The 27,138-nt window shown below is 35.6% G+C and overlaps 1 long non-coding RNA gene across 1 annotated transcript in view; it reads left to right on the top strand.

The window, feature by feature from the left end:
• Positions 1-26,075, top strand: part of LOC123330774 — a 351,279-nt gene extending 325,204 nt beyond the window's left edge. Inside the window, exon 4 of the long non-coding RNA XR_006546900.2 lies at positions 25,580-26,075. This is a non-coding gene — a long non-coding RNA (uncharacterized LOC123330774). The remainder of the gene's footprint in view (positions 1-25,579) is intronic.
• Positions 26,076-27,138: the final 1,063 nt, after the last annotated feature.

The raw sequence follows: 27,138 nt of genomic DNA, 5'->3' as shown, positions 1-27,138 counted from the left end.
CACAAGACTATATACATTATACGGGCAGGGATCTAGTCTGTCTCACTCATCACAGTATCCAAGCATCAAACCCAGTGTTGATCTGTGTCTGAAACAATGTGTGCTCAATAACTGAGGAGTGTACTGGGGATGAAGAGCAAATGGAACAAGGATAATTTGTCTACTGACATAGAAATTCCCTGTAGGCAGTCATAGAAGAGTTAAAGCTTCTTCCTAAACTGTCAGTTTAACTTACCCTTTTGAATTGACTTAGGCACCAGTAGTCATGTATCAATGTGAGAATTGAACTATAAAGAAAGCTGAGCACCGAAGAGTTGATGCTTTTGAACTGTGGTGTTGGAGAAGACTTTGAGAGTCCCTTGGACTGCAAGGAGATCCAACCAGTCCATCCTAAAGGAAATCAGTCCTGAATATTCATTGGAAAGACTGATGCTGAAGCTGAAACTCCAATACTTTGGCCACCTGATATGGAGAACCAACTCATTGGAAAAGACCCTGATGCTGGGAAAGATTGAAGGCAGGGGGAGAAGGAGACATCAGGTGATGAGATGTTTGGATGGCATCACAGATGCGATAGACATGAGTTTGAGTAGGCTCTGGCAGTTGGTGATGGACAGGGAGGCATGGCGTGCTGCAGTCCAGGGGGTCACAAACAGTCAGACATGACTGAGCTGAACTGAAGGCACCAGGGAAAATAATGGTTGTTTCTTATTTTCTCTTGTTAGCAGAGGGCATGGTCTTTGTTCTTGTGTTTTATTCATGCCAAAGAATAACAATGGATAAAGTTTTATTTAATGATTTAAAATTGTATTCTTTTATAATTTAACATCATCTTTAACTCTATAACCTTACATAGTGCATTCAGATTGCAAGCACTTTTAAATTCTAAATTTTATACTGAAACACTCCCAACAGGAGTGCCAGTGATAGGTGATCTACACATATATATGAATGCACTCCTTCCAGTTACTTGGAATTAAAGTTCTTTCACAAGCACAGTGTTCCTCCCTGTCTATTTAGGGTTGACAATGACATTTGTCTCCTCATGCGGCGATGCCTGATAACTCACTTCTGTCACACACTCTACAGTCATGAAGTTTTAACACAATAGCTGAAATCCATCTTAAATTCTTTATCACTTCCTGCTGAAGAGAGAATAGGGAGAAATGCTGCTTGAAAAGAATAGGAAAAAGTGGAGAGTAGTATTAATTTTCAACATAAATTAGTTTTGGATAATTTTTCTGTGTTAAAATATTTTAAAAAGCCTTCCAGTTACAATGAGAAAATCAGCAATATATGGTTATAAGCCTATGGTTTTTTCCCAGTGTATGCCAGATGCACACACACACACACACACACACACATGCACACATGCATGCATTACAAGGCAGCATGTCTTCTGGTTAGAGACTGGTTACTGAGGCCGGAGGTGCTTTGGATTTGAATCTGAGCACTATTGTTTATTCACCATCTAACCTTTTTTACTGTAGAAAATTCTGAAAGAGATGGGAATACCAGACCACCTGACCTGCCTCTGGAGAAACCTATATGCAGGTCAGGAAGCAACAGTTAGAACTGGACATGGAACAACAGACTGGTTCCAAATAGGAAAAGGAGTACATCAAGGCTGTATACTGTCACCCTGCTTATTTAACTTCTATGCAGAATACATCATGAGAAATGCTGGGCTGGAAGAAGCACAAGCTGGAATCAAGATTGCCGGCAGAAATATCAATAACCTCAGATATGCAGATGTCATCACCATTATGGCAGAAAGTGAAGAGGAACTAAAAAGCCTCTTGATGAAAGTTAAAGAGGAGAGTGAAAAGGTTGGCTTAAAGCTCAACATTCAGAAAACGAAGATCATGGCATCTGGTCCTATCACTTCATGGGAAATAGATGGGGAAACAGTGGAAATAGTGTCAGACTTTATTTTTTTGGACTCCAAAATCACTACAGATAGTGACTGCAGCCATGAAATTAAAAGACACTTACTCCTTGGAAGAAAATTTATGACCAACCTAGATAACATATTCAAAAGCAGAGACATTACTTTGCCAACAGAGGTCCATCTAGTCAAGGCTATGGTTTTTCCAGTGGTCATGTATGGATGTGAGAGTTAGACTGTGAAGAAAGCTGAGTGCCGAAGAATTGATGCTTTTGAACTGTGGTGTTGGAGAAGACTCTTGAGAGTCCCTTGGACTGCAAGGAGATCCAACCAGTCCATTCTGAAGGAGATCAGTCCTGGGTGTTCATTGGTAGGAATGATCCTGAAGCTGAAACTCCAGTATTTGGGCCACCTCATGCGAAGAGTTGACTCATTGGAAAAGACTCTGATGCTGGGAGGGATTGGGGGCAGGAGGCAAAGAGGACGACAGAGGATGAGATGGCTGGATGGCATCACTGACTTGATGGACGTGAGTTTGAGTGAACTCTGGGAGATGGTGATGGACAGGGAGGCCTGGCATGCTGCGATTCATGGGGTCTCAAAGAATCAGATACAACTGAGGGACTAAACTGAACTGACTGAACCTTTTTTATGAAACAGCTTGTCTATGCAAGCTGTCTCAGCTGTAACTTTTAATAAAATATGTATAGAACTAAAATGTATTAAAGAGATTAAAACATAGATGTAGAAAACAGCAAGGGTGGGGGGAGGAGAGATGAGATGAATTGGGAGATTGGGATTGACATATATACACTGCTATATATAAAATAGGTAACTAATGAGAACCTATTGGATAGCACAGGGAACTGTACTCAATGATCTGTAGTGTGTTAAATGGGAAAGGAATCCTAAAAACAGGGAGATATATATATATATGTATACACACACACATCTATAACTGGTTCATGTTGCTGTACAGCAGAAACTAACACAATATTATAAAGCAGCTATGCTCCAATAAAAATGTTTTTAAATAAAGAGATTAAAGTAATATATATATACACAAAATCTAGACAACTTTCTGGCATAGAGTAAGGACTAAATAAATGTTTGATAATATCATGTGAGCTTGTATTTTGTGTGTTTGCATACATATATGTGATATAATTACATATTATATAACTTTAATTTGACAAAATTAAGTGGAAGCCATGGGTTGAATTTCACTGAGGTTAAAAATTTTACCATTCCTTCATTCTCTTTAATGACACACTTCAGCTTCTCTTTATGAATTTTACTGTCAATATCTGAAAGTGCACAAATACCCATATATCATAAGCAAATACAATGCTAAGGTAAAAGATGGCTTTAGTGAGCAAGAGGAACTACTTCAGGCTCCATATGCTTTATAACTAGAGTGGCCATATCATCCCAACTGGGCAGTTTAAGAGTAAACTGTATGTGATTTTATTAATCACTGAGGCAAACCAAGAGGGGGCTTCTCTGTGGCTCAGCTGGTAAAGAATCAGCCTTCAGTGTGGGAGACCTCAGTTCTGTCCCTGGGGAAGATCACCTGGAGAAATGAAAGGCAACCCACTCCAGTATTCTGCCTGGAGAATTCCATTGACTCTATAGTCCATGAGGTTGCAAAGAGCCGGACACAGCTGAGTGCCTTTCACTTTCAAACCAGAAAGAAGTTGAGTCACTGTACTTCAAACCCTGGAAAATACAGTGAATGAGAAGCATACATCCGACGCACTCCAAGGACAAAGGTTTAAAAAAAAAAAAAAAAAAAAAAAAACTGGTACCAACTTTTCTTGTGAAATGATGTCATCTATTTACACGATGGATATAGCTCAGGTTGAATTTGTAACTCTGGTCAGAGTGCCACTTTTTTACTTTCAAGTTTTTTTTTTTATTATTATTACATATAATGCTTTGTGTCTCACAGTTAAAAACAATTGTTGTTAACTTCCAAGGGGTCTAAGGTACAGCTGCCAGGATTTAGTGTGGATCACATTGTTTGAGGCGTTTGTTCAGCTGTCTGTTGAGTCCCCTGAAACTAATGCTCAGCCTATATTAATGTCTCAGTCCCAGGAAACCTCAGCCTGTTCTCTCCTATAATTAATCTTGCAGGTACTGCCTTGACATTATTGGTTCACCAACAGAGCAGAACTGCCTCAGCCATCAATAATAATTCACTGCATTAGGATGAGGCCTACGTACGGGGCCACCGAGGTAGCCAGATCGGCACAATCTCCTGCATTCCTCTCCAGTTACCCGGGAGGCTCTGCAATTGAAACTAGTTGTTGTAGTGGCTCAATAATTTGTAATGGAGGGGTTTGGGTGTTACTAATTGTTTTGCTTTATGCTTTTCTCCGAATGTAGCCACTGCTTGGCACAATGGGAATGATTGTCTGTTTACCGAATCTTAATATGGAGGCTGTTACAAATTGTCTTTCACAGATGGTGGGAGCTTTTCAGATCGAGAGAGGCAGGGAATTTATTACTCAATATTTCTGTATTACTGATTGGGACGTGAGGAGCATAGACAATCTGTTCTACTGCAGGCTTTGCCGTGTGGCTTTTTCCCTCTGCAAAATTATGGCAGGCTCTAGATGTTTCTCTCATTTTGTATAGATAGCAGCTGTGTAATTTCAAGCAGAATGTTTGCTTTGATCCCCTTTCCTTTAATTGAAATCCACAATTATGAGATTTGTTTCTTTTATGTCTGCGAGTTTATTGGTTTAATCTGCAAAATGTGCTGTCTTGCTGTCTTACACAGTTAAAGGCTACAGCACAGTTGGGACTGAAATGACAAACATTGGAAGGAGGGGCTTTCGTTTTGTCTTTTTTTGGCTGTGGAAATAAACCAATAGATATTCCTCCCCTCAGAAAACAGGCTGTGTGACAACTGAATAAACTGTCATTCTGTAGCATTTCCAGCTATGCCTCTGATATATGTGTGTGTGTGTGTTGTGTATGTATATATATACACCAGATTATATATATGATTATATACTTTCTAAAAATGCAAATGGTGTGTGTGTGTTTAGCATGGAAGGGTGGCCTACTGACATAGGAGCTTCTTTGATTATAGTAACTGGTATCATCTACATAAATTCAGGTTTTTCAGAACATTATAGGGGAAGAGAACGAAAGAACTGTTAAGTAAACAGATATAAGAAACAGGATTGCTTGATGTCTGCGATGGTTTCACAACAAACAGTTTCATACATGACAATATGTTCTACCAGGTTAATGAGCCACGGTTTTTCTAAATGGTAACTCTCCAGAGTTTTGGAATTGTTGCTGATTAAAATAGAAGAAAGAAAAGATCAAAGAGAGAAGAATGAGACTTTTATTGTCGTTTACATTCTTCCACTCATAATCTGTCATAAATTGTAACTATGTATTTTTTAATAACTATGTTGGCTAGTATTTTTTGAGGTTCTTTTTTTTTCTGTCACAGTACAATGAACTTTAGTTTGGAGTTCTGGGCTGTGTCTCTTATATAAAGGAAATCCTATATTAACTGGTATTAGGCCAATTAGCTTGCATTAATAACTGAATTAAACTTCCTGTGCAGCACCCTCATTTCACCCCAACTAACTGAACTGGTTTAACAATTTTGATATTATTTGGGCATTTTTCTGAAAATGGTCATGAATGATTAACTCATTTCACTTTATAAAACAAGGGATGCTTGACACAATCCTCCATGCTTGTTTTTTTTAGGTGGAGGGGGGGCGATGTGGGGAACAAAATGAGTTTTGTATGGATAATTTAAAATACTTTAGAACTTCAGGTTGTAAACTATGTCTCCAGATCACTATGTGGTCTCCTGATTATTAGATGGCGAGGTCTAAATTCATGCAATTGTAAAATACACTATCTAAGCTATATTTGTATGAGATACTTATTTTGAGTTCAGAGGATATTTAGATTAATTCCTTATATTCCAGCATGATAGCTGGATTCTAGTAAAAAAAAAATTCTCCTAAAAATAAGCCATTTAATACACTATTATAAGGTCTTGGCATCTGCCATTAGAAAAATTGGGGGAAGTTCTCTTGCTCTTAATGGTTACAATTTAATTATATTTCCACTCTTTCAGGAATTTATTTAACTTGGATGATTTTAGATACTTGCATTTTACACTTGAAAAAACGAGATTAATAGTCCTTAGGCGACATGCTCAGGAACATGTAGAAAACTAAGGAAAATAAACAAAATTCAAATTCAGATCTTTCTATAAACTTTGTATTTAATCTGACCAGACCATTTTCCTAGAATATGTAGTTATTTCAATTAACTCCAGGCTTTATATTATGGGATGAGGGTCCAGAAAACTTAAGGACACTGATAGCCTGAATATGCGTGGGATGGTGGGTAGCAGAAAAAAAAAAATGAGATCTGGAAACAAAAAGGAAAAATTAGAAGAGGAGACTGAAGGTGAAGAAGGCTCAAGATAAACTACCTCATTCACAATGCTTTTACAGGAAAATTCAACCCATAAGTGAATAAAAATGATCCTAATGCATAAAGAATTAATTTTTTGGAGCCATGCTTATCTTTTTCATTTCCTACAAGTTGGATTTCACTTATGAGGTGTGATATCAACTCTTAGGAGAAATAAGTGTTTAATTTGCATAAAGAGGTTCATAAGTTAACACACCTGGCTTTATTCACACCATTTGAGGAAATATTTTCTCCCTCGATGCTTTTAACTGTGGCTGACAAGCTAAGAAACTTCCACTCACTCCCCCGAGAGAATACAGTTAGGAAGATAACTTTCTCAGTTTTGCTCCCTCACTTCTCTTTCTCAAGCAGTGAACTGTCAGATTGGTGAGGCTGAGGAAAAAAAGTCCAATGTGTTTCCCAGCCACTGTCTCTTTTGGGAAGTCTGTTCCCAGTTCATTTTAATTATGCTCCTTACTTTAGTGAGTTTATCAGGACAACTCTTTCCCCTGCCATGTAGATTCTCTCATCTGGGTGTGGATGTTTATTTCTGGGAACAAAATGGTTAATCTGTCCATCCTGCATAGTTTGATTCACTTTTGTAGGTAATATAGCTGTTCATGTTTATGACATATTCATGCATTTCTTCAGAAGGATGACTCTTAACTGGGTATTTGGGTATTACCCCAAACCTAAAAAGATATAGATATATCTCAGTTTTTAAGGTGCTGCATAATATTTTCCAGTCTACCAATTATATTCATCAGAGTTGTTTCCAACATGTTCTGTGTACTCTGCTAAGTTGCTTCAGTTGTGTCTGACTCTTTGTTACCCTAGGGACTGTAGCCCACTGTGGGATTCTCCAGGCAAGAACACTGGAGTCGGTTGCCATGCCCTCCCCTAGGGGATCTTCCCGACCCAGGGATGGAACCCACATCTCTTAGGTCTTCTGTATTGGCAGGCATGTTCTTTGCCACCAGCGCCACCTGGAAAGCCCTATAAATTGGACATTTGATTCAAAACAAGCAATGATACAAAAACCTTCTTGTTTATAATTTGGCATGCTTTTGTAAATATGTTTTAAATTAAATTTTGGGATTAATGGTTGAATTAAATCATACATACAGTTTCACTTTTGCTCCATAGTACCATATTTCTGTGCAAAATCACACCAATTTATAAAGCCACAAGCAAGAGTGTTTCTTTGTCACATCCTCACCAAAGCTTAATTTTATAAACTGCTTTAAAGTTGTTTGACAGTGTGATAGACCCTTATCTCTTTTATCCTTTCTTGTTTTTAATTTTCCTATTATTTTTAATGGTTTATTTTGGCCACATGTGTATCTTTGGCTTTGGACTTTTTCATTTCATTTTAATCTAGTGGTTTTTTTTTTTTTTTTTCCTTTTTCCTTTTCTGTCTCCTTGATGGACTCTTATTTTATTGTATTAATATTCCCATTGCATTTTTCTATAGAATTATTCATGGGCCAGTTAGTCATTTTATTTGATTATATTTTATAGAATGAATCCCAAATCTGGTGCTTGCATGCTGTTTTATGTTCTTTTATTGCCTGGTCTTCTTACTGTAAAATAATTTCATACTTGCCATGATTTTCAGCTTCCTAGACTTAAGGTGGGCAGCTCTTTCATTCTGATCTATTGTGGATGAATTTGTCTCCACTTTTTCACATTGAGCTACAGTTTAAGGATAGGATTTTTGGAATGTGTCTATGTTTTCTCTAGCCTGATTGTATACAGAATAGATGCATAAACTCAATGGGTGTGCTGCTGCTGCTAAGTCACTTCAATTGTGGTTAAAGGGCCTGGACTCTTGTGCCTACCTCTGAAATGTCATTAAAACCCCAATATAAGGGCTTATTCCATCTTTTGGGGAGGAAGTTTTATTTCCTTGAATATATAGGATTGCTTTTGAATCACTTCCCTAATTTAACATGGAGCCATTCAAAGCCTGGCTTGCATCCCCAAGTCATCTCAGGTGTCTGCATCGCCCCACTTCACCAGTCCCTTCCTGGCATTTCTCTCTCCATTGTCTAGTCCAAACCTTAGTGGAAAACAAATATTTGGTTGAAAAGGAGTTTGATGTCTTATTCTGCAGCAAGGACAACCTGTTTATTCAAATCTTTTATCTGCTTTTTCTCTTTATTATACTAGAGACATAGATTCTGGGGGTATTTATCGTGGTACCTCATTTCCGAATCTGCTTTCTTTCCAACTTAGAGGCATCAAAATGATAAGCTATAACTACTTTCCTGCCTGTGATAGGAAATGGAAGTTAATGTTTCATGGAAATTATCAGGTAGCTCTCAGGCTGCCTACACAAACCCTCACTTTACCTGTCTTTAAAGCATCATTCATAAGATGATTTCTGCATTTTTTTTTTACAAAACAAAGATAAATACCATATGTTTTCTTAAAACCACATTCTCCATCACTATTTCTAATATAGCCTGAATTTGAGAATTAAAACTCTACTCAGATGCTGGTTTGATAAGAGGCAGTTTTCTTTATATTCCCTTTATGATCTTTTGTTATGCATCCTCTATAGTCATGCAGGTAAACCCCATACTGTCATTTCCTCCTCTCTTTGCTTCCCACTGAGGTTCATCCTCCAATAGATCTGCACATACCCTCTTCTCAGTACATTGAAAACCAAAAATAGAACCCACAACAGACACTATCAGAGTCGATGAGAACTTTTGAATCCTGGTTTGTCATCTGCTTATTGTTTGAAATGCAACAGATTACTTAACAGCTGAGAAATAATTCCATAAAAGTCAAATAACCATAATGATATTAATAGAAATTTTATGATGAGTAGATGAAATATTTAATCAAAGTGGTGATAAACACTTGAACAAAAATATGCTTTCCTCTACTCTCCATTTCTCTATGTCAATTAATTTTTTGTCTTGTATTTCATTTTATGTAAATACTGCTTTCCTTTTATACAAATGTTTTTATATACACTATGCAATCTGAAATGTGCAATGGACTGTGATGTTCACAGTTTCATCTTTTTTTGTTTGTTTGTTTTATCTTCTGGTACTTAAAACATGAATATATTTCTTTTTTTAATTTAATTTTATTTTTAAACTTTACAATATTGTATTGGTTCTGCCATATATCGAAATGAATCCGCCACAGGCATACATGTGTTCCCCATCCTGAACCTTCCTCCATCCTCCCTCCCTGTACCATCCCTCTGGGTCGTCCCAGTGCACTAGCCCCAAGCATCCAGTATCGTGCATTGAATCTGGACTGGCAACTCGTTTCATATATGATATTATACATATTTCAATGCCATTCTCCCAAATCATCCCACCCTCTCCCTCTCCCACAGAGTCCAAAAGACTGTTCTATACATCACTGTCTCTTTTGCTGTCTCGTATACAGGGTTATCATTACCATCTTTCTAAATTCCATATATATGCATTAGTATCCTGCATTGGTACCATTTCACACCAGTCAGAATGGCTGCGATCCAAAAGTCTACAAGTAATAAATGCTGGAGAGGATGTGGAGAAAAGGGAACCCTCTTACACTGTTGGTGGGAATGCAAACTAGTACAGCCACTATGGAGAACAGCGTGGAGATTCCTTAAAAAACTGAAAATAGAACTGCCTTATGATCCAGCAATCCCACTGCTGGGCATACACACTGAGGAAACCAGAAGGGAAAGAGACACGTGTACCCCAATGTTCATCGCAGCACTGTTTATAATAGCCAGGACATGGAAGCAACCTAGATGTCCATCAGCAGATGAATGGATAAGAAAGCAGTGGTACATATACACAATGGAGTATTACTCAGCCATTAAAAATAATACATTTGCATCAGTTCTAATGAGGTGGATGAAACTGGAGCCTACTATACAGAGTGAAGTAAGCCAGAAAGAAAAACACAGTTTCATCTTTAAAAAGTTAGAAATATATCATTTGCTTATATCCTTAAAATCTGGTTGATATGAGTGAAACTTTTGGATAGCTGGGAATGAATTTTTGCTCTAATCCACCTGTGAGAAAACATCTACATTTTAGTAGAAATAATTTTAGAAAAATAATAAGGAGTTTCTATAATCTTAAAAAAAATCTTTTTCAATGCTGAGTTATGTGAGTTTCTGCACCTTTGGTTTTTGTTGGTTGGTTCTTTCCCAAGAAAACAATGTAGTACTTAGTCTGCCAGTAGATTCACTTTTACCAAGGAAAAGTGAAACGAAGCTTTACCAAAGTCCAGGGAATCTGGATGGAAAATCTGGTTACAGATAACATTAAAGCATCTTATGTTTTATGGTTTTAGTTTTGGTTTTCCTCCTCTTAGTAGGATATACAATTGTCCATCAGTATCCCTAGCGGATTGGTTCTGGGACTGCCCTTGGATACCAAAGTACATTGAGTTTAAATTTCACTTGTATAAAATGGAATAGTATTTGCATGTAACTTACGTACATCCTCCAGGATACTTTAAATCATCTCTAGGTTATGTATAACACCTATTACAATGTAATACTATGTAAACACAAAGTAAATGCTATGGGAATAGTTGCTGGGCATGCAGAAAATTCATGTTTTACTTTCTGGATGTTTCTGGACATTTAAAAAATGAAATTTTTGATCCATGATCAGTTGAAATTGCAGCTGTGGAACCTGTGGGTATTGTGGACCAATTGTGGGCAAGGCTTCTCTGTCCATGGAATTTCCCAGACAAGAACACAGGATTGAATTGCCATTTCTTCCTCCAGGGGATCTTCAGGACCCAGGGACTGAATCTTTGTGTGCTGGGTCTCCTGATAGACAGAGTAACTGAAGAAATATGGATGAGGGTTTGTGACATTGTACAACAGGAGGCAGTGATCAAGACCATCCCCAAGAAGAAGAAATGCAAAAAACCAAAATGGTTGTCTGAGGAGGCCTTAAAAATAGCTGAGAAAAGAAGAGAAGCTAAAGGCAAATGAAAAAAGGAAAGATATACTCATTTGAATGCAGAGTTCCAGAGAATAGCAAGGAGAGATAAGAAAGCCTTCCTCAGTGAGAAATGCAAAGAGACAGAGTAAAACAATAGAATGGGAAAGAATAGAGATCTCTTTAAAAAAATTAGAGATACCAAGGAAACATTTCATGCAAAGATAGGCACAATAAAGGGCAGAAATGGTAATGGACCTAAGAGAACCTAGAGTAAATCCCACTCGATCATAGATCTCTTAATGTATTTTTTTATTTAATTCACTAATATTTTGTTGAAGATGTTTTACCTATCTTTACCATGGAAAATTGACAAACAATTTTCTTGTGATGTTCTTGACAAGCTTTGGTATCAGGGTAATGCTGTCCTTGTAAAAAAGTTTGGAAATATTCTCTTCCCTTTTTTTAAAATAGAATTTTAGAAGAATTGGTATTACCTCTTTAAATGTTTGGTAGAATTCACCAGTGAAACTGGTTGTGGACTTCTCTTTGTTGGAAAGTTTTTGATAACCATTTTAATCTCCTTACTAGGAATCAGTCTATTTAGACTCTCTCATCATAATTGTGTCTTGATAGGTTGTATATTTCTAGGAATTTATCCATTTCTTCTAGATTGTCCAATTTGCTGGCATATAATTGTATAATCTGTTTTATTTCTATAGTATCATTTATAACATCTCCTCTTCCATTTAATAATACAAATAAATGTATCTATTTGAATATTCTCTATTATTTTTTCCTTAATAAGTCTACCTAAATGGTTTTTCTCTATTGTTTTACATTTCAAAAAAACAACTTTTAGTTTCATTTATCTTTTCTATATTTCTATACTCTATTTTTTTCCTTCTGCTAATTTGGGGTTTAATATGTTTTTCTTTTTCTAATTCCTGAAAGTGCAAAGCTGGGTTAGACTCTATATTTTTCAGTCTTTTTGAAAGTATGTGGTACATATTACAGTTCTTATTTCATAATTCTTTATATATACATATGATTGTCTACATCTGAGTACAGAGATAGCCTCAATATTTGGCTATTTTTATCAAGATATGTTCTAATTTAATGTTTGTGTGTTCAGTTCTTGTATGTTTATTCACCAGTATAATCCTATGTTGAACTTTGTTAAAGGGTAAACATATTAACATTTTCAGGATTTTATTTGTGCAAACATTGATTCAAATCCAGTGGTTAGGAGCACTTCCTGACAGGATCTAAGGAAGAGGTTTTTATAGAAAAGACTCGAAGCAAGGAAAGGAAATTATTTGATTGGCTACAGCTTAAGCAGTTGCCTTATTTGGGAAAGCTTAGTTGGTGGTCTGTGATTGATTGGTTGATTTTTAGCTTTCAATTTTCTCAGTTTTGAGTGCATTGACTTTGGCTTAGGTTTCGATTTGGTTTTGAAGCTGCCCAGGTATTAGAGTCACCCCAGTCTATTGATTTCTTCCTTTAGTTACTTTCACAACCTAATGTAGCTAGTCCCCATGCCCCAGTATAACCCTATATAGAAAACCCACTCCAAACAGATTATTTATATAAATATAAAAGAAAATATATCATTAGTGCTTCTAAAAAGTGCTAAGAGAATACATTCCTGAATTATGATATAGAAAGTTTTATTTTAAAGAATGCATAAATCACTAGCCATACAGAAAAGGAATTAGGGACTTCCCTGGAGGTCCAGTGGTTAAGAATCCACATTTCCATTTGAGTAGCAAAAAAAAAAAAAAAAAAGGGAATTAATATATTGGATTCCATTTAAATTAAAAACTTCTCCAAAGACAGCATTAAAAAGAGTAAGCATGAAAGCTATGGACTGAGAAAGGTATTTGCAATGAGCAATGTGTGTAGACGAAAAATAATTCAATGAACAAAACCTTTCTGAATCCCAAACATTTATAGTTGAGGTCAAATTTTACACATTTTCAAAGTTTTGAAAGAACTCTTATTTTAACTTTACTACTTTAGCTCTCCTAAAAGTAGATCAAAAGGAAGAGTGAAGATTAAACTGTATAATGAGCAGTTAACTCAATAACTTTTAATGACCATAAAAAACGGATATGTCCAAGACTGGAGCACAATTTCATCCAGGGTCATAAAAGTCTATTTTATGTGCTGTAAATCTCATAGGAGCTGTGAAGTATGTGTCCCCTCTCCCGGTCTAAAACCTTGTGGCTTGTCTGATTGCCCTTTACGATGAGTGAGGTTAATATCTCTTGCCTATAAAATGTCTTACCTATTTTATAAGAAATACTTATAAAGGAAGAATTTGAACTAAATATATTTGCTAACATACAGCTGTTTATTCAATTCCTTTCAATTAAAAAAGTCTTATCCCCAAAGAACCAAATTCTTTGTATTCTTAAAAAAAAAAAAAAAACTTGTTTCATAGTACATTTGACGTAAACATTTTGAAGTTTAATATCAATTAATGTAATCAAATATTGCTCTTCTCGCTAGCAACATGAGGAAAGATAATTTAACATGAATTTCTGGAAAAAAATTTTTAAATCTGAATATATCTATACTTTAAAAATCTAGGTAATTTGTGTGGAAAAAAAGGATTTGTTTTACTCAGATAATGTCTTCAGTAATTTATTTCACTCTGCATGTTTCATACTGCTTCTGAAATTAAGCTAGCGAAAGATATATGAACATCTGACATACATACAAAAATCATCCTGATAGTTCTTTATCAACTTTTTTGTTAGCTAAATATAAACATTCTATTAACTATAGGAGGAGAACTCTCTAAATGTTTTAAAGTATATATCCAAGACAGTGAGAGAAAGCTGTTTTTTTTGGCTATTATTTCCTATAAAATCTTTTAAATATTGTTTATTATAGCTACTATTTATGATAATGATGTTGTATGCATTATTACAGCCCTGTATTTCAGTAAAATGCCCAATAAATGTATTTTAAAAATGCATTCTGCTCTAACTGCTTGAGATAAAATGTTGCTGTCATTTTACTGAAGTGCGCAAGCACATAAACGTGGCAATAATAAATGTTTTAAAGTTTCTAAAGCAGTGAATGGTAGGAAATTAATCTGCATCATCACAGCCTCTTTCATAACAACCTTTTTTAATGAGTCAGATTCATCTATTCCACTTTGATGGCAGAAAGTGGCTCATTTCTTGAAGAGATTTGTCAGCATAAAGAGCAATATGAATTGTCCCTGTACTTTAAAGGTCTGAAAATAGGAAATAAAACTTTTCAATTTAGTACAGAATATAACTTTTTATCTACCTTGGTTTCTTCAAAGATCACAGATTCATCATTTAACCTAGAACACGATGTTCCAAATGTGAAAAGGAAAGCATTCTAAAATTAATGTTACAAAGTGGTCTTTGTTCCAGTGAATTTCCAGCAATTCCCTTAATCAGCATATGTCCTGATTTTGCTGCTGCAAAGATGGAATGGAACAACTAAGATCCTTAGAAATAATAACTATTTATCACATGACACAGAGATTTCAGGACAAGAACTAGAGTCCTGACTAAAATCTTCTAGTATATTTCTAATATAGTCACATTATATGAGTAATGTGTTACATAGTGCTTTTAGCCCTTTGCCTACTTGGAAATATTTCTTTATTTTCCTGATACATAATGTAATTTCTTCATGCTTTCCTGATGAAAGAATTCCACAAATCCTTGATAATCTGAACAAAGGCACTGGATTTAGCCCTTTACATCTTGTTTTTCACAAAATCCATACACCTTAAGTTTATTAGGGTTCCCAGGTTTTATGGACTCTGTTAAATTATTTTCTAGAAATTTATTAGAACTGTGTGTAGTGATCATTAGGGTATTTTTCAAGTTTTCCAGTTTTCTCCTTGTGCATATTTTATAAAGGACTGATCGTATTTCCTCAACTCCTTTGAAATTAAGCTTGCTCACTTTGGACTTAAGCTTGACTTGCTCTGGAAAATGGAATGTGAAATACTTGAGAGCCAAATTCTATACTGTCTATCCACTTTTCTTATTTCATTTGTCAAGTACAGAAGTACATGTTGAAATGAAGCCTTTACTCGCTTAGCTTTTTGAGTTGATAACATATTAAAGCAGAACTCCCTGCATTGCTTGTGTGGCATGAACCAGAAATATTTACTGTTTTAAGTCTCTGAGCATTTTTTTGGAGGGAAGAGGGTCCTTCTGCACTAATATTTGGGCTATCTTCACTCATACTGTGTGCTTTCATATCCTTCACAGTGAAAATATGCTGATAAGAGAACTATGTATTTCTTTTTAAAAATATTTTTATTTATTTACTTGTTTGTGCCAGGTCTTAGTTTTAGCATGCAGGAGCCTCAGCTGTGACATGCAGGATGTTCTAGTTGTGGCATGCTAGCTCCTAGCTGTGGCATGTGGAATTCAGTTCCCTGACCAGGGATTGAATCTAAGCCCCCTGCATTGGGAGCATAGAGTTCTAGCCACTGGATCACCAGGCAAATCCCTATATATTTCTAAACAATTCTTGTTTTTTTCCTTGGTAGCTATGAGGGTTTTAAATTTAAAAAAAGAATAAGGTAATATTAAGTAATAATATGGAGAAGGCAATGGCACCCCACTCCAGTACTCTTGCCTGGAAAATCCCATGGATGGAGGAGCCTGGTAGGCTGCATACCATGGGGTCGCGAAGAGTCGGACACTACTGAGTGACTTCACTTACTTCACTTACTTAAGTAATAATAAGGTTCAATGTAAAATATACCATTGATATTTAATGTAAAGTAAAAGATTTAACACATTTCTAAGCATATAAACTACAACTCGTGTATTTAGAGTTCTGAATTATGAGAAAGTTAAGACTCAGACACTGAATACGTCTTACTGAAGATTCTAACAATCTATGCTGTCTTGTTTGTAATGTTTTCAAGAATAGAATATTGCAAACCAGAAATTAGGATTCATCATACTGACAGTTGCTAGAATGGAAATAAGGGGAAAAGATTCAAATATCAGTCAAAAGAAATAAAAAGAACACTGATATTATCGTCATTTTGTACAGGGCAAACATCCTTTAATATCTCAATAGGTATTTGGCAACTGTAGATGTAAAACAGGTAAGCTTCTATAAATATTCTTTTTCTGAGATTAAAGATACACTGAATTACAGTCACCATCCCTAATTATCGCAACTTTATAGTAAGTTTTGGAATCAGGACATATGAGACCTCAAACTTTGATTTTCTTTTTCAAGACTATTTTGGCTATTTAGGCGATTGTGCTTTCATATGAACTTTAGGACTCTGTATTTTACTTCTAAAAGAGTTATCACTGATTTTTATAGCGATTACATTAAATCTGTAGATCATTTTGGGTGGTATTGACATCTTAACAATATTAAGTTTTCCAATTCATAAATATGGACTATCATTCCACTACTTTGTATCTGTTTTCTTTCAGAAATGTTCTGTAGTTTTCAGTCTTTTTTGTCTCTGTGATTAGGTTAATTTCTAAGTATTTCGTTCTTTTTGATGCTATCTTAAATGGGATTATTTTCTTAATTTTCTCTTTTGAGTATTCATTGTTAGTAAATAAAAAATATAAGTGATTTTCATATGTTGATTTTGTATCCTGCAACTGTGCTGAATGTGTTTATTTGTTCTAACAGCTTTTCTTGTAGAATATTTAGGTTTGTATACATGAAAGAGCATGACATCTATGAACAGAGATAATTTTACTACTTTCTTTGCATCCAGATGGCTTTCATTTCTTTTCCTTGCCTAATTACTCTGTCTTAGGATCTCCAGTACTGGGTAGGCTAGAAGTGGCAAGAGTGGGCATCTGTGCCTTGTTTCAGTCATTCATCATTGAATATGAGTTCACCTGAGTTTTTCCATTTTCTTTTGGTAGTTTGTGTGGTATGTTTTCCTGTCATTTATAATTACAATGCCTTATTGCAATATATACATCTTATAAATAGGATATCTTTAAAAATATTAATAACTCTGACATTGTTTTGTGATTATATCTTTTGTTTTTACATATTTAATATTATTGCTGATATATCTAATTTTAATTTATAATTTTTCAAAATCATTCTATTTATATTAATTTTCCTTATCTCTTTTTAAAATTAATCAAATACTGTCATTTTTCATATTTTTCTCTATTAACTTTTTTTAAGTACAGAAGCATCAGCTAATTTTACCTTCTGTAAGAGAGTTTATTCATTCTTTTCTGTACAAATGGAATAGAACTGACCAATTTAATCAAATTAGGATTGGAGTTGAATTGTGACATGGTTTCTGTTTTGACAATATTCTTTTTACCTCTGTTTAACTATGTTCTTTCTGATAATTTAAATTACATCCTTGTGACTTCACTGTGATTTCTAGAGCTACTAAGTCCTTAAATCTAATATTTATCTCTTAGATTTCTTGAAAAAGTTCTAGAATATGCTTGTTATCATGTCATCATTAGTAATATTGTCAGTTTCACTCTTAAATGTGTTTAGTATTATAACCACCCTTATTTTTGTTATCAAATTTATATAGCATATAATACCTAAAATGGTTTCTCATAGTAGCTAAAGCCAGAATTTTAATGAGCCCTGTATTTAATAAAAATATACAAGTTTTTATATATAAAGAAAATAAAATTCATACAGAAAAACTGGAATTTGTAGTGCTGAAGAATTGGTGCTTTTGAACTGTGGTGTTGGAGAAGACTCTTGAGAGTCCCTTGGACTGCAAGGAGATCCAACCAGTCCATCCTAAAGGAAATCACTCCTGAATATTCATTGGAAGGACTAATCCTGAAGTTGAAACTCCAATACATTGGCCACCTGATGTGAAGAAGTGACTCATCTGAAAAGACCCTGATGCTGGGAAAGATTGAAGGTGGGAGGAGAAGGGGATGACAGAGGATGAGATGGTTGGATGGCATCACCGACCCAATGGATTGAGTTTGAGTACACTCTGGGAGTTGGTGATGGACAGGAAAGCCTGGCGTGCTGCAGTCCATGGGGTCACAAAGAGTCAGACATGACTGAGCGACTGAACTGAACTGAAAGAAAACTGGTATACCTGGTACATAAATAAATTCAACTTAGTCATTTAGCTCATGCAATTTACATTTGTCAAAGCTAAATGATGTATTATATCTACGTATTATATTATATAACATTTGCCAAGGTTATATTGGCTTCCCAGGTGGTGCAGTGGTTCAGTAGTAAAGAATCTGCTTGCTAATGCAGGAGATGCAAGAGATGCAGGTTGGATCCCTGGATCAGGAAGATTCCCTGGAGTAGGAAATGGCAACCCACTCTGGTATTCTTGCCTGGAAAATACCATGGACAGAGTAACCTGGCAGGCTGCAGTCCGTGGGCTTGCAGGGAATCAGACTGATTGAGCGACAGGGCACACACATGAGGCTGTTACATAGGAAGTAGTCTGGCATTTTGTAGGTGCCAAATAATTTAATTCAGATAACAAAATTTTGCTGTATTTTTCTTTTACCCACATTTTTCACCTGAGAGAAATGAGTTACAGACAGGTTAAGAAATATGCCCCAGGTTGCAAAGAAGTAAATAATAGAACTAAGGTTGAAACTTAGGAAGACTAGTGCCAGGATCCATTCTCTTAACCACTATATTATACAGCCTTGCAATACATTCATGTCTGTATATGTATGTGTATGTATGTGTATGAGATATATGAGTTGCAGTTTTATGTATACTTCCTGCTGCTAAAAAATACCTACTATATACTAATAAAAACTTTAGTTATGGTAACAAAGATAAGTGATTGCCACAAGGTCATAATAGTGTGCTGCTTAATTTATCTTTAAACATAGGAGATATTTTAAAATATACCAACAGAATAATTACCTAAATATGACATTTTATGTTGTGAACCAGTGCTGCTATCTGTATCTCCCTAATCTATAACCAGAAGCAATCAACGATGAAGAACAAAAGAAACCTAAGGTGGAGTGATCTTTGGTGTTAAATCTTCATGACTGTGGAGAATGTGATAGATCTAAGTGAGTTATCAAATATCTCCACAGGAGTGAAGGAAAATGCTACTTCAGTCCTAAGCATACAGCAGTGAGCACTGTGCTTGTGTAAGAGCACTTATTTCCAAGTAACTAGAGAGACTGCCGTCATATTTATGTAGAGATCACACTACGCTAGCACTCCTGTTGAGTAAGTTTCAGTGGAAAGAGCAAAGATGCTGGCAGTTTGAATTCCCCCATGCAAAGTAATACTTGAGAGATTGTTTTGCTTTACTAAAGTGCTTTTTTGCGGGGCTGAGGAGAATACACACTAAATGCCTAGAGAATCAAACCTATAGTAACCAGTGAAGATGAGAAGATACTATATCTTTTTCCAGTGTCTTAGATTATCTTTGAGATACTAAGTTGATAGGAAGCTCCAGGATCATTTCCAAACAGTAACGTCAAATAGAAAACCACAGGCTGACTAAAATAACTTTATAGGAGCTCTGGAAACCAGTCAGAAGTCTACAGCAACTAAGCAAATGCCCAAAGAAGACAAAGTAATATTAAAAATGGTAGGAAATATCAGAGCATTTTTATTTGCCTTGCTTCGTTGCTTCCTTGGTGCTACATAAGTGTGAAGAAGTGGCTCGAATCGAGATTCTTTCCCTCAGACCAGAAAATGTTTGCAGGGTTTGTAATATTCTGACCTGTCTGTGGGCTTTCTAAGGGACTCGTATGTATCCTTCCTTATGTGGAGGTCAGGTAGGAATGGCATTGTTAAAATCTCAGACTAGAAGTAGTACAGGGATGGTGGATAGTACAGAACATAAAAGTTGAAGGACTGAAGACTCAACAGCTGCTTAGGGACAAGAGATAACGAGCAGAGGAATACAATAGATCATTTAGGACCCTGAAAAAATGCTGGGTGAAACTCTTTGGGAAATTTTGTCTTTTTAAATCAGCTGAGGGAAATTGGAAAAAACTGTGTGTGCGCACACACACATACATATCCAGATAGAATATAAGCCCAAATTACACCTGAGAAGAAATTGCACCTTTATATCAGGCTAATCTTGAAACTTAAGATTCTATTAATTAATAAAGTTCTTCACACCAGACTGCAAAGGCTGGCAGAGTTTGTTACTTCTTAAGTATCTAATTTTCAACAAAGGATTATAAGGCAAAGAAAGAAACAAGGAAACATGGCCCATTAAAATGAACAAAATGAATCTTTAGAAATAGTCAGTGAGGAAACAGACACTAGACATACTAGACAACAACTTAAGAACAACTCCCTTAAAACACTTAAAGAGCTAACAGGAAACATGCGTAAGGATTAAAGGAAATTTTTTTAAAAAATTGTGAACAAAATGAGAATATCAACAAAGAGAAATAATAAAAATAAACAAATTTGGAGATGAAAAATATAATAATTGAAAAATGTAGTGGTGGTGTCCATCATCAGACTTGCACATGCAGAAGAAAAAGTCAGAAACCTTGAAAACATATTAGTTAAAATTTTTGAGTTCAAAAAGCAAATAAAAGAAAAAATAGAGTTTAAGGGATCTTACAACAACAACAACACTATCAATCAGACTACTATACACATTATAGGAGTACCAGAAGGAAAAATGATACAGAAAGAAACAGAAAAATTATGTGAAGAAATAATGACTGGAAACTTCCCAAATTTAATGAAATTTGTGAACATGTTTCCAAGAAACATAACAAATCCCAAGTAAAATAAATCTGAAAACCCGTACCAATCAACATTGTAATCAAACTGCCAAAAGCCAACAACAAATAGAATATTGAAAGCAGGGGAAAAAAGTGACTAATCACATATAACCGATTCCCAATGATATTATTAATGGATTTCTCATCTGAAATCTTGCAGTCCAAAATTTAGGGGGATGACATTTTTTCAATGCTGGAAGAAAAATACTGGCACTCAGGAACTATATCTCTGGCAAATTTTCCTTCAAAAAATGAGAGGTATTTGACATTCCTAGATAAATACAAGCTGAGGAAGTCCATTACCATTAAACCTTCCATACAAGAAATGTTAATATGAATCTAAATCAAAATAAAAGGACACTAGGCAGAAATTTGAAACAAATTAAGTACATTGATATATGCAAAATCAGTATTATTATAATTTTGGCTTTAAACTATACTTTTTATTTTTTAAAGCATGTAAAAGTCAAATATATATTTTAAAAATCTACATTATAATTGCATAACATATAAATATGTGTTTTGTGACATCAATAACAGAAAGTGAAGGAGTGAAGCTAAAAAGAAGTGGATGTTTGTATACCATTAAAGCTATGTTTTAAAATAAATAAATAAAACTAAGATCATGGAATCTGGTTCCATCACTTCATGGCAAATAGGTGAGGAAACTTTGGAAATAGTGAGAGACTTTAATTTGGGGGGCTCCAAAATCACTGCCGATGGTGACTGCAGGCATGAAATTAAAAGACCCTTGCTCCTTGGAAGAAAAGTTATGACCAACCTAGACAGTATTTTAAGAAGCAGAGACATTATTATACCAACAAAGGTCCATCTAGTCAAAGCTATGTTTTTTTTCCAGTAGTCATGTACAGATGTGTGAGTTGGACTACAAAGAAAGCTGAGTGCCAAAGAATTGATGTTTTTTAACTGTGATGTTGGAGATGACTCTTGAGAGTCCCTTGGACTGCAAGGAGATCAAACCAGTCAATCCTAAAGGATATCAGTCCTGAATATTCATTGGAAGGATTGATGCTGAACCTGAAATTCCAATACTTTAGCCACCTGATACGAAGAACTGACTCACTGGAAAAGACCCTGGTGCTGGGAAAGATTGAGGGTGGGAGTAGAAGGGGATGACAGAGGATTAGATGGTTGAATGGCATCACTGACTGGATGGACATGAGTTTGAGCAAGCTCCAGGAGTTGGTGATGGACAGGGAAGCCTGGCATGCTGCAGTCCATGGGGTGGCAAAAAGTCGGACATGACTGAGTGATTGAACTGAAATGCAAGCTATGTTGGTATCAATTTAAGATAGATTTTTATAACTTTAGGATGTCATCTAAACCCTGTGGAAACCACAAAGCTTATGTATATGCATACACACACAGAAACATAAAGAAATAAGAAAGAAATCCAAACATGTCACTACAAAAAGTCAAGTAAATACACAAGACAGCAGTAATGAGGGGAAAGAGACCAAGAGGCTATAAATAATATAGGAAACAAATAAAATGATAAAAGTAAGTGCTTCCTCATCAGTAATTAAATGTATTAACCCTGCCATCAAAACTATAGTTTGGCAAAAATGTATAAAGATTCAGGATCCAGTGTTATCACACAAAACACACTTTAGATCTAAGAAAACCATAGGTTGAAAGTGAAAAGATGGAAAATATATTCCCTGTAAGTAGTTAAAAAAAAAAGAATGAGAACAGAGATGGCCATTTTAATATCAGACAAAATAAATTTTAGATAAAAAATTTTTACAAAAAGTAAAGATGAATATTGTATAATGATAAAAGTGTCAATTCACCAGGAAGGCTATAATAATATATGCATGAAACATCAGGACTCCAAAAATGTGAATTAAACATTAGCGTAATTGAAGGGAGGGAAAAGAAAAAGAGCTCTACAATAATAGTATGAAACTTATGTCCTACTCTCCATAGTGATAGCACAATCAGAGAGAATATCAATGTGGAAATAGAGCATTTGAAAAACACTATAACCAATTGCCCTTTATCAAGCCCATCTTTGCATGAAATGTTCCCTTGGTATTTCTAATTTTCTTGAAGAGATCGCTAGTCCTTCCCATTCTGTTGTTTCCTTCTATTTCTTTGCTTTGATTGCTGAGGAAGGCTTTCTTATCTCTCCTACTATTCTTTGGAACTCTGCATTCAGATGCTTATATCTTTCCTTTTCTCCTTTACTTTTCACTTCTCTTCTTTTCACAGCTATTTGGAAGGCCTCGCGAGACAGCCATTTTACTTTTATTCATTTTTTTTCCATGGGGATGGTCTTGATCCCTGTCTCCTGTACAGTGTCACAACTTTTGCTAACAGAAGCAAAAGATATTAAGAGGTGGGAAGAATACACAGAAGAAATTTACAAAATAAAATCTTCACAACCCAGATAATCACAATGGTGTGATCACTCACCTGGAATGTGAAGTCAAGTGGGCCTTAGAAAGCATCACTACGAACAAAGCTAGTGGAGGTGATGGAATTCCAGTTGAGCTATTTCAAATCCTGAAAGATGATGCTGTGAAAGTGCTACACTCAATATGCCAGCAAATTTGCAAAACTCAGCAGTGGCCACAGGACTGGAAAAGGTCAGTTTTCATTCCAATCCCAAAGAAAGGCAATGCCAAAGAGTGCTCAAACTACCTCACAATTGCACTCATCTAACACACTAGTAAAGTAATGCTCAAAATTCTCCAAGCCAGGCTTCAGGATTACTTGAACCATGAACTTCCAGATGTTCAAGCTGGTTTTAGAAAAGGCAGAGGAACCAGAGATCAAATTGCCAACATCCACCGGATCATCAAAAAAGCAAGAGTTCCAGAGAAATATCTATTTCTGCTTTATTGACTATGCCAAAGCCTTTGACTGGATCACAATAAACTGGAAAATTCTGAAAGAGATGGGAATACCAGACCACCTGACCTGCCTCTTGAGAAACCTATATGCAGGCCAGGAAACAACAGTTAGAACTGGACATGGAACAACAGACTGGTTCCAAATAGGAAAAGGAGTATATCAAAGCTGTATATTGTCACCCTTCTTATTTAACTTATATGCAGAGTGCATCATGAGAAACTCTGGGCTGGAAGAAGCACAAGCTGGAATCAAGATTGCTGGGAGAAATATCAATAACCTCAGATATGCAGATGACACCACCCTTATGGCAGAAAGTGAAGAGGAACTAAAAAGCCTCTTGATGAAAGTGAAAGAGGAGAGTGAAAAAATGGCTTAAAGCTCAACATTCAGAAAACTAAGATCATGGCATCTTGTCCCATACTTCATGGGAAATAGAAGGGGAAACAGTGTCATACTTTATTTTGGGGGGCTCCAAAATCATTGCAGATGGTGATTGCAGCCATGAAATTAAAAGACGCTTACTCCTTGGAAGCAAAGTTATGACCAACCTAGACAGGATTTTCAAAAGCAGAGACGTTACTTTGCCAACAGAGGTCCATCTAGTCAAGGCTATGGTTTTTCCAGTGGTCATGTATGGATGTGAGAGTTGGACTGTGAAGAAAGCTGAGCACCGAAGCATTGATGCTTTTGAACTGTGGTGTTGGAGAAGACTCTTGGGAGTCCCTTGGGCACAAGGAGATCCAATCAGTCCATCCTAAAGGAGATGAGTCCTGGGTGTCATTGGAAGGACTAATGCTGAGGCTGAAACTCCAGTACTTTGGCCACCTCATGGGAAGAGTTGACTCATTGGAAAAGACTCTGATGCTGGGAGGGATTGGGGGCAGGAGGAGAAGGGGATGACAGAGGATGAGATGGCTGGATGGCATCACCGACTCGATGGATGTAAGTTTGGGTAAACTCCGGGAGTTGGTGATGGACAGGGAGGCCTGGCGTGCTGTAGTTCATGGGGTCGCAAAGAATTAGACACAACTGAATGACTGTACTGAACTGAACTGACTGGTAGACCACTTTTATGGAACAGTATAAAATAGCAGAGTACACATTCTTCTCAGGTGCACATGGAATATTCTTCATAACAAACAGTATGTTAGGCCACAAGACAAGTCTAGAAGGAAGGAAAGAAGAATCTAAGGTGAGTAGCTTAGAGGTCTTCAACTTCTGCTAAAGGCTATATGAAGAGGTCACAGTTTCTGCAGAAAACTAGTAACTCTGGGATGCAGCTTTTTAAAACAATCATTTAAGGGCACTTGAAATGTATGATAAATGGAATATGAAAATATAAAATAATTTTGCTTCTTAAAAATTGTTGCAGCTTTGTCTAAAAAATGTGTTCAGTCTTTGTCAACCTTCCCCATCCCATCCTTCTCCCATTAGCTCGTTAGATTCTTGGCTGAATGGCAAACATCTGTAGTTGCCAGAGGTGGAGGATTCAATTTAGAATGAAGGATAGAAACCAGTGTCACTAGTCAAAACAGGGAAAACCTGAAGTTTTCCAGTGCATTTTGGGATATTTGTTAGATTATCCAGAAATTTAATAGGAAGAATCTGGAAGTAAGAAATCCATAGGATGATGATAATGTCATCACAGATCCCTGGCTAACTGATTAACTGTTTGTATGTTCCAGAGATCCAAGAGAGCACAACAAAATATGAAACTCAAGTAATACTTGAGAATTGGCTGCAAGTTTGAATGCTTTCTTCAATCAATGTATGGCTTCGTCAGCAGAGTTTGAAGTATCTGATCACAGGTCTGCTGAAATATTTGCTGACCATTAAACTATGCAAACAAAGGTCTGATCCTTCATGAACCAGGCTAAAAAATATAAATTAAAATTATAAAATCTGATGAGAGACATCAGCTTGGAGGAAACAATGTAGGGGAAACAAATACCACAATATGAGTCTAACCAAACTAGCAGAACACATAAACAAACAGAAACCTCAGTGATAACATAAATCACATTCCAAAGCTGCTAGAAACTACTTTCTAAAATATTTTATTTTCAACCAAAACTAATAGACACGCAAGAAAGACAAAGGAGATTTTTACCCACACTATAGAAAATAAAACACTCAATAAAAGCTGACTTTTAGGACATCTAGATGTTAGATTTAGTAGGGGAAAAAAAAAGACTTCAAAGCAGCTCTTGTACATATATTCAAAGAAAATAAATAAGTTGTGTTTAGAAAATTGAAAGATATTATGGAAACAATGATTCAACAAATAAATATCAGAGAAATGGAAATTAATAAATAGAGCCAAATGAAAAGTTCTAACTTGAACAACAGTTGAAATGAAAGATTCACTATGTATGTGTAAGAGCAATTTTGTGACGGCAAAAGTAAAAACCAGTGAACATAATGTAGATCAGTGGAAATAATCCAATCCAAAGAACAGAAAGAAAAATCATCAAAGAAAATAAAGTCTCTAAGACCTCTGAAATGGCAGAAGTTGTATACGTATAATGGAGGCAGTAGATGGGGATTAGAGAGATAAATGAGAACAAAAAATATCTGAAGGGAAGGAAATATAAGGAAGTCCAGGTATCCCTCTTGATGTTTTTAGCCATATGAAAATTTAAAGTGGTTTGCTACACAGTCATATATGATTCAAACTGTGTGTGTGTATATGTGTGTATGTGTGTGTATGTGTGTGTGTGTATATATATATATATATACACACACACATATACTGAAATTGTAAATCATCTAGTGATATGTTTTACAGTAAGTAAATGGACATATACTGATATACTGTTTGGGGCCTTTTGAGTTCAGAAGAGTCTAATAATCTTCAGTGGTCAGGTAAACAGTGATAAATATCACTTTTGATAAGCATAAACCTGCATGCCTCAAGGAATGTAATTCATTAATATAGAACCAGCTTAATTACGTGTTTATAGTTTTTGTGAATGTGCTGGCATTTCAATTTAAACCTAAACAGTAAAAGTGTGTTATGAGTTGGCTCTAATGCAATAAGAATGGTAACTGTGGATATCATTTGATTTTTAAACTTCAAAATCTGTAAAGCAATAAAATAGAGAATGTAAATATTTTTAATAACATATTTTAATGTAATACTTCACTTTTTCATAGAAACTGTAGGGAAGGTAATAAAAATGTTATTTAAAGAGTTTCATTTGTGTCTCTGAATAAGATACTCAGGGCCTTGTCTGTTTTGTCT

This window comes from Bubalus bubalis, chromosome 20 (genome assembly GCF_019923935.1).
Source record: "Bubalus bubalis isolate 160015118507 breed Murrah chromosome 20, NDDB_SH_1, whole genome shotgun sequence".
Lineage (NCBI taxonomy): Eukaryota > Metazoa > Chordata > Mammalia > Artiodactyla > Bovidae > Bubalus > Bubalus bubalis.
Note: the sequence above shows the minus strand (reverse complement) of the source record. Positions and strands in the feature narration are given on the sequence as shown.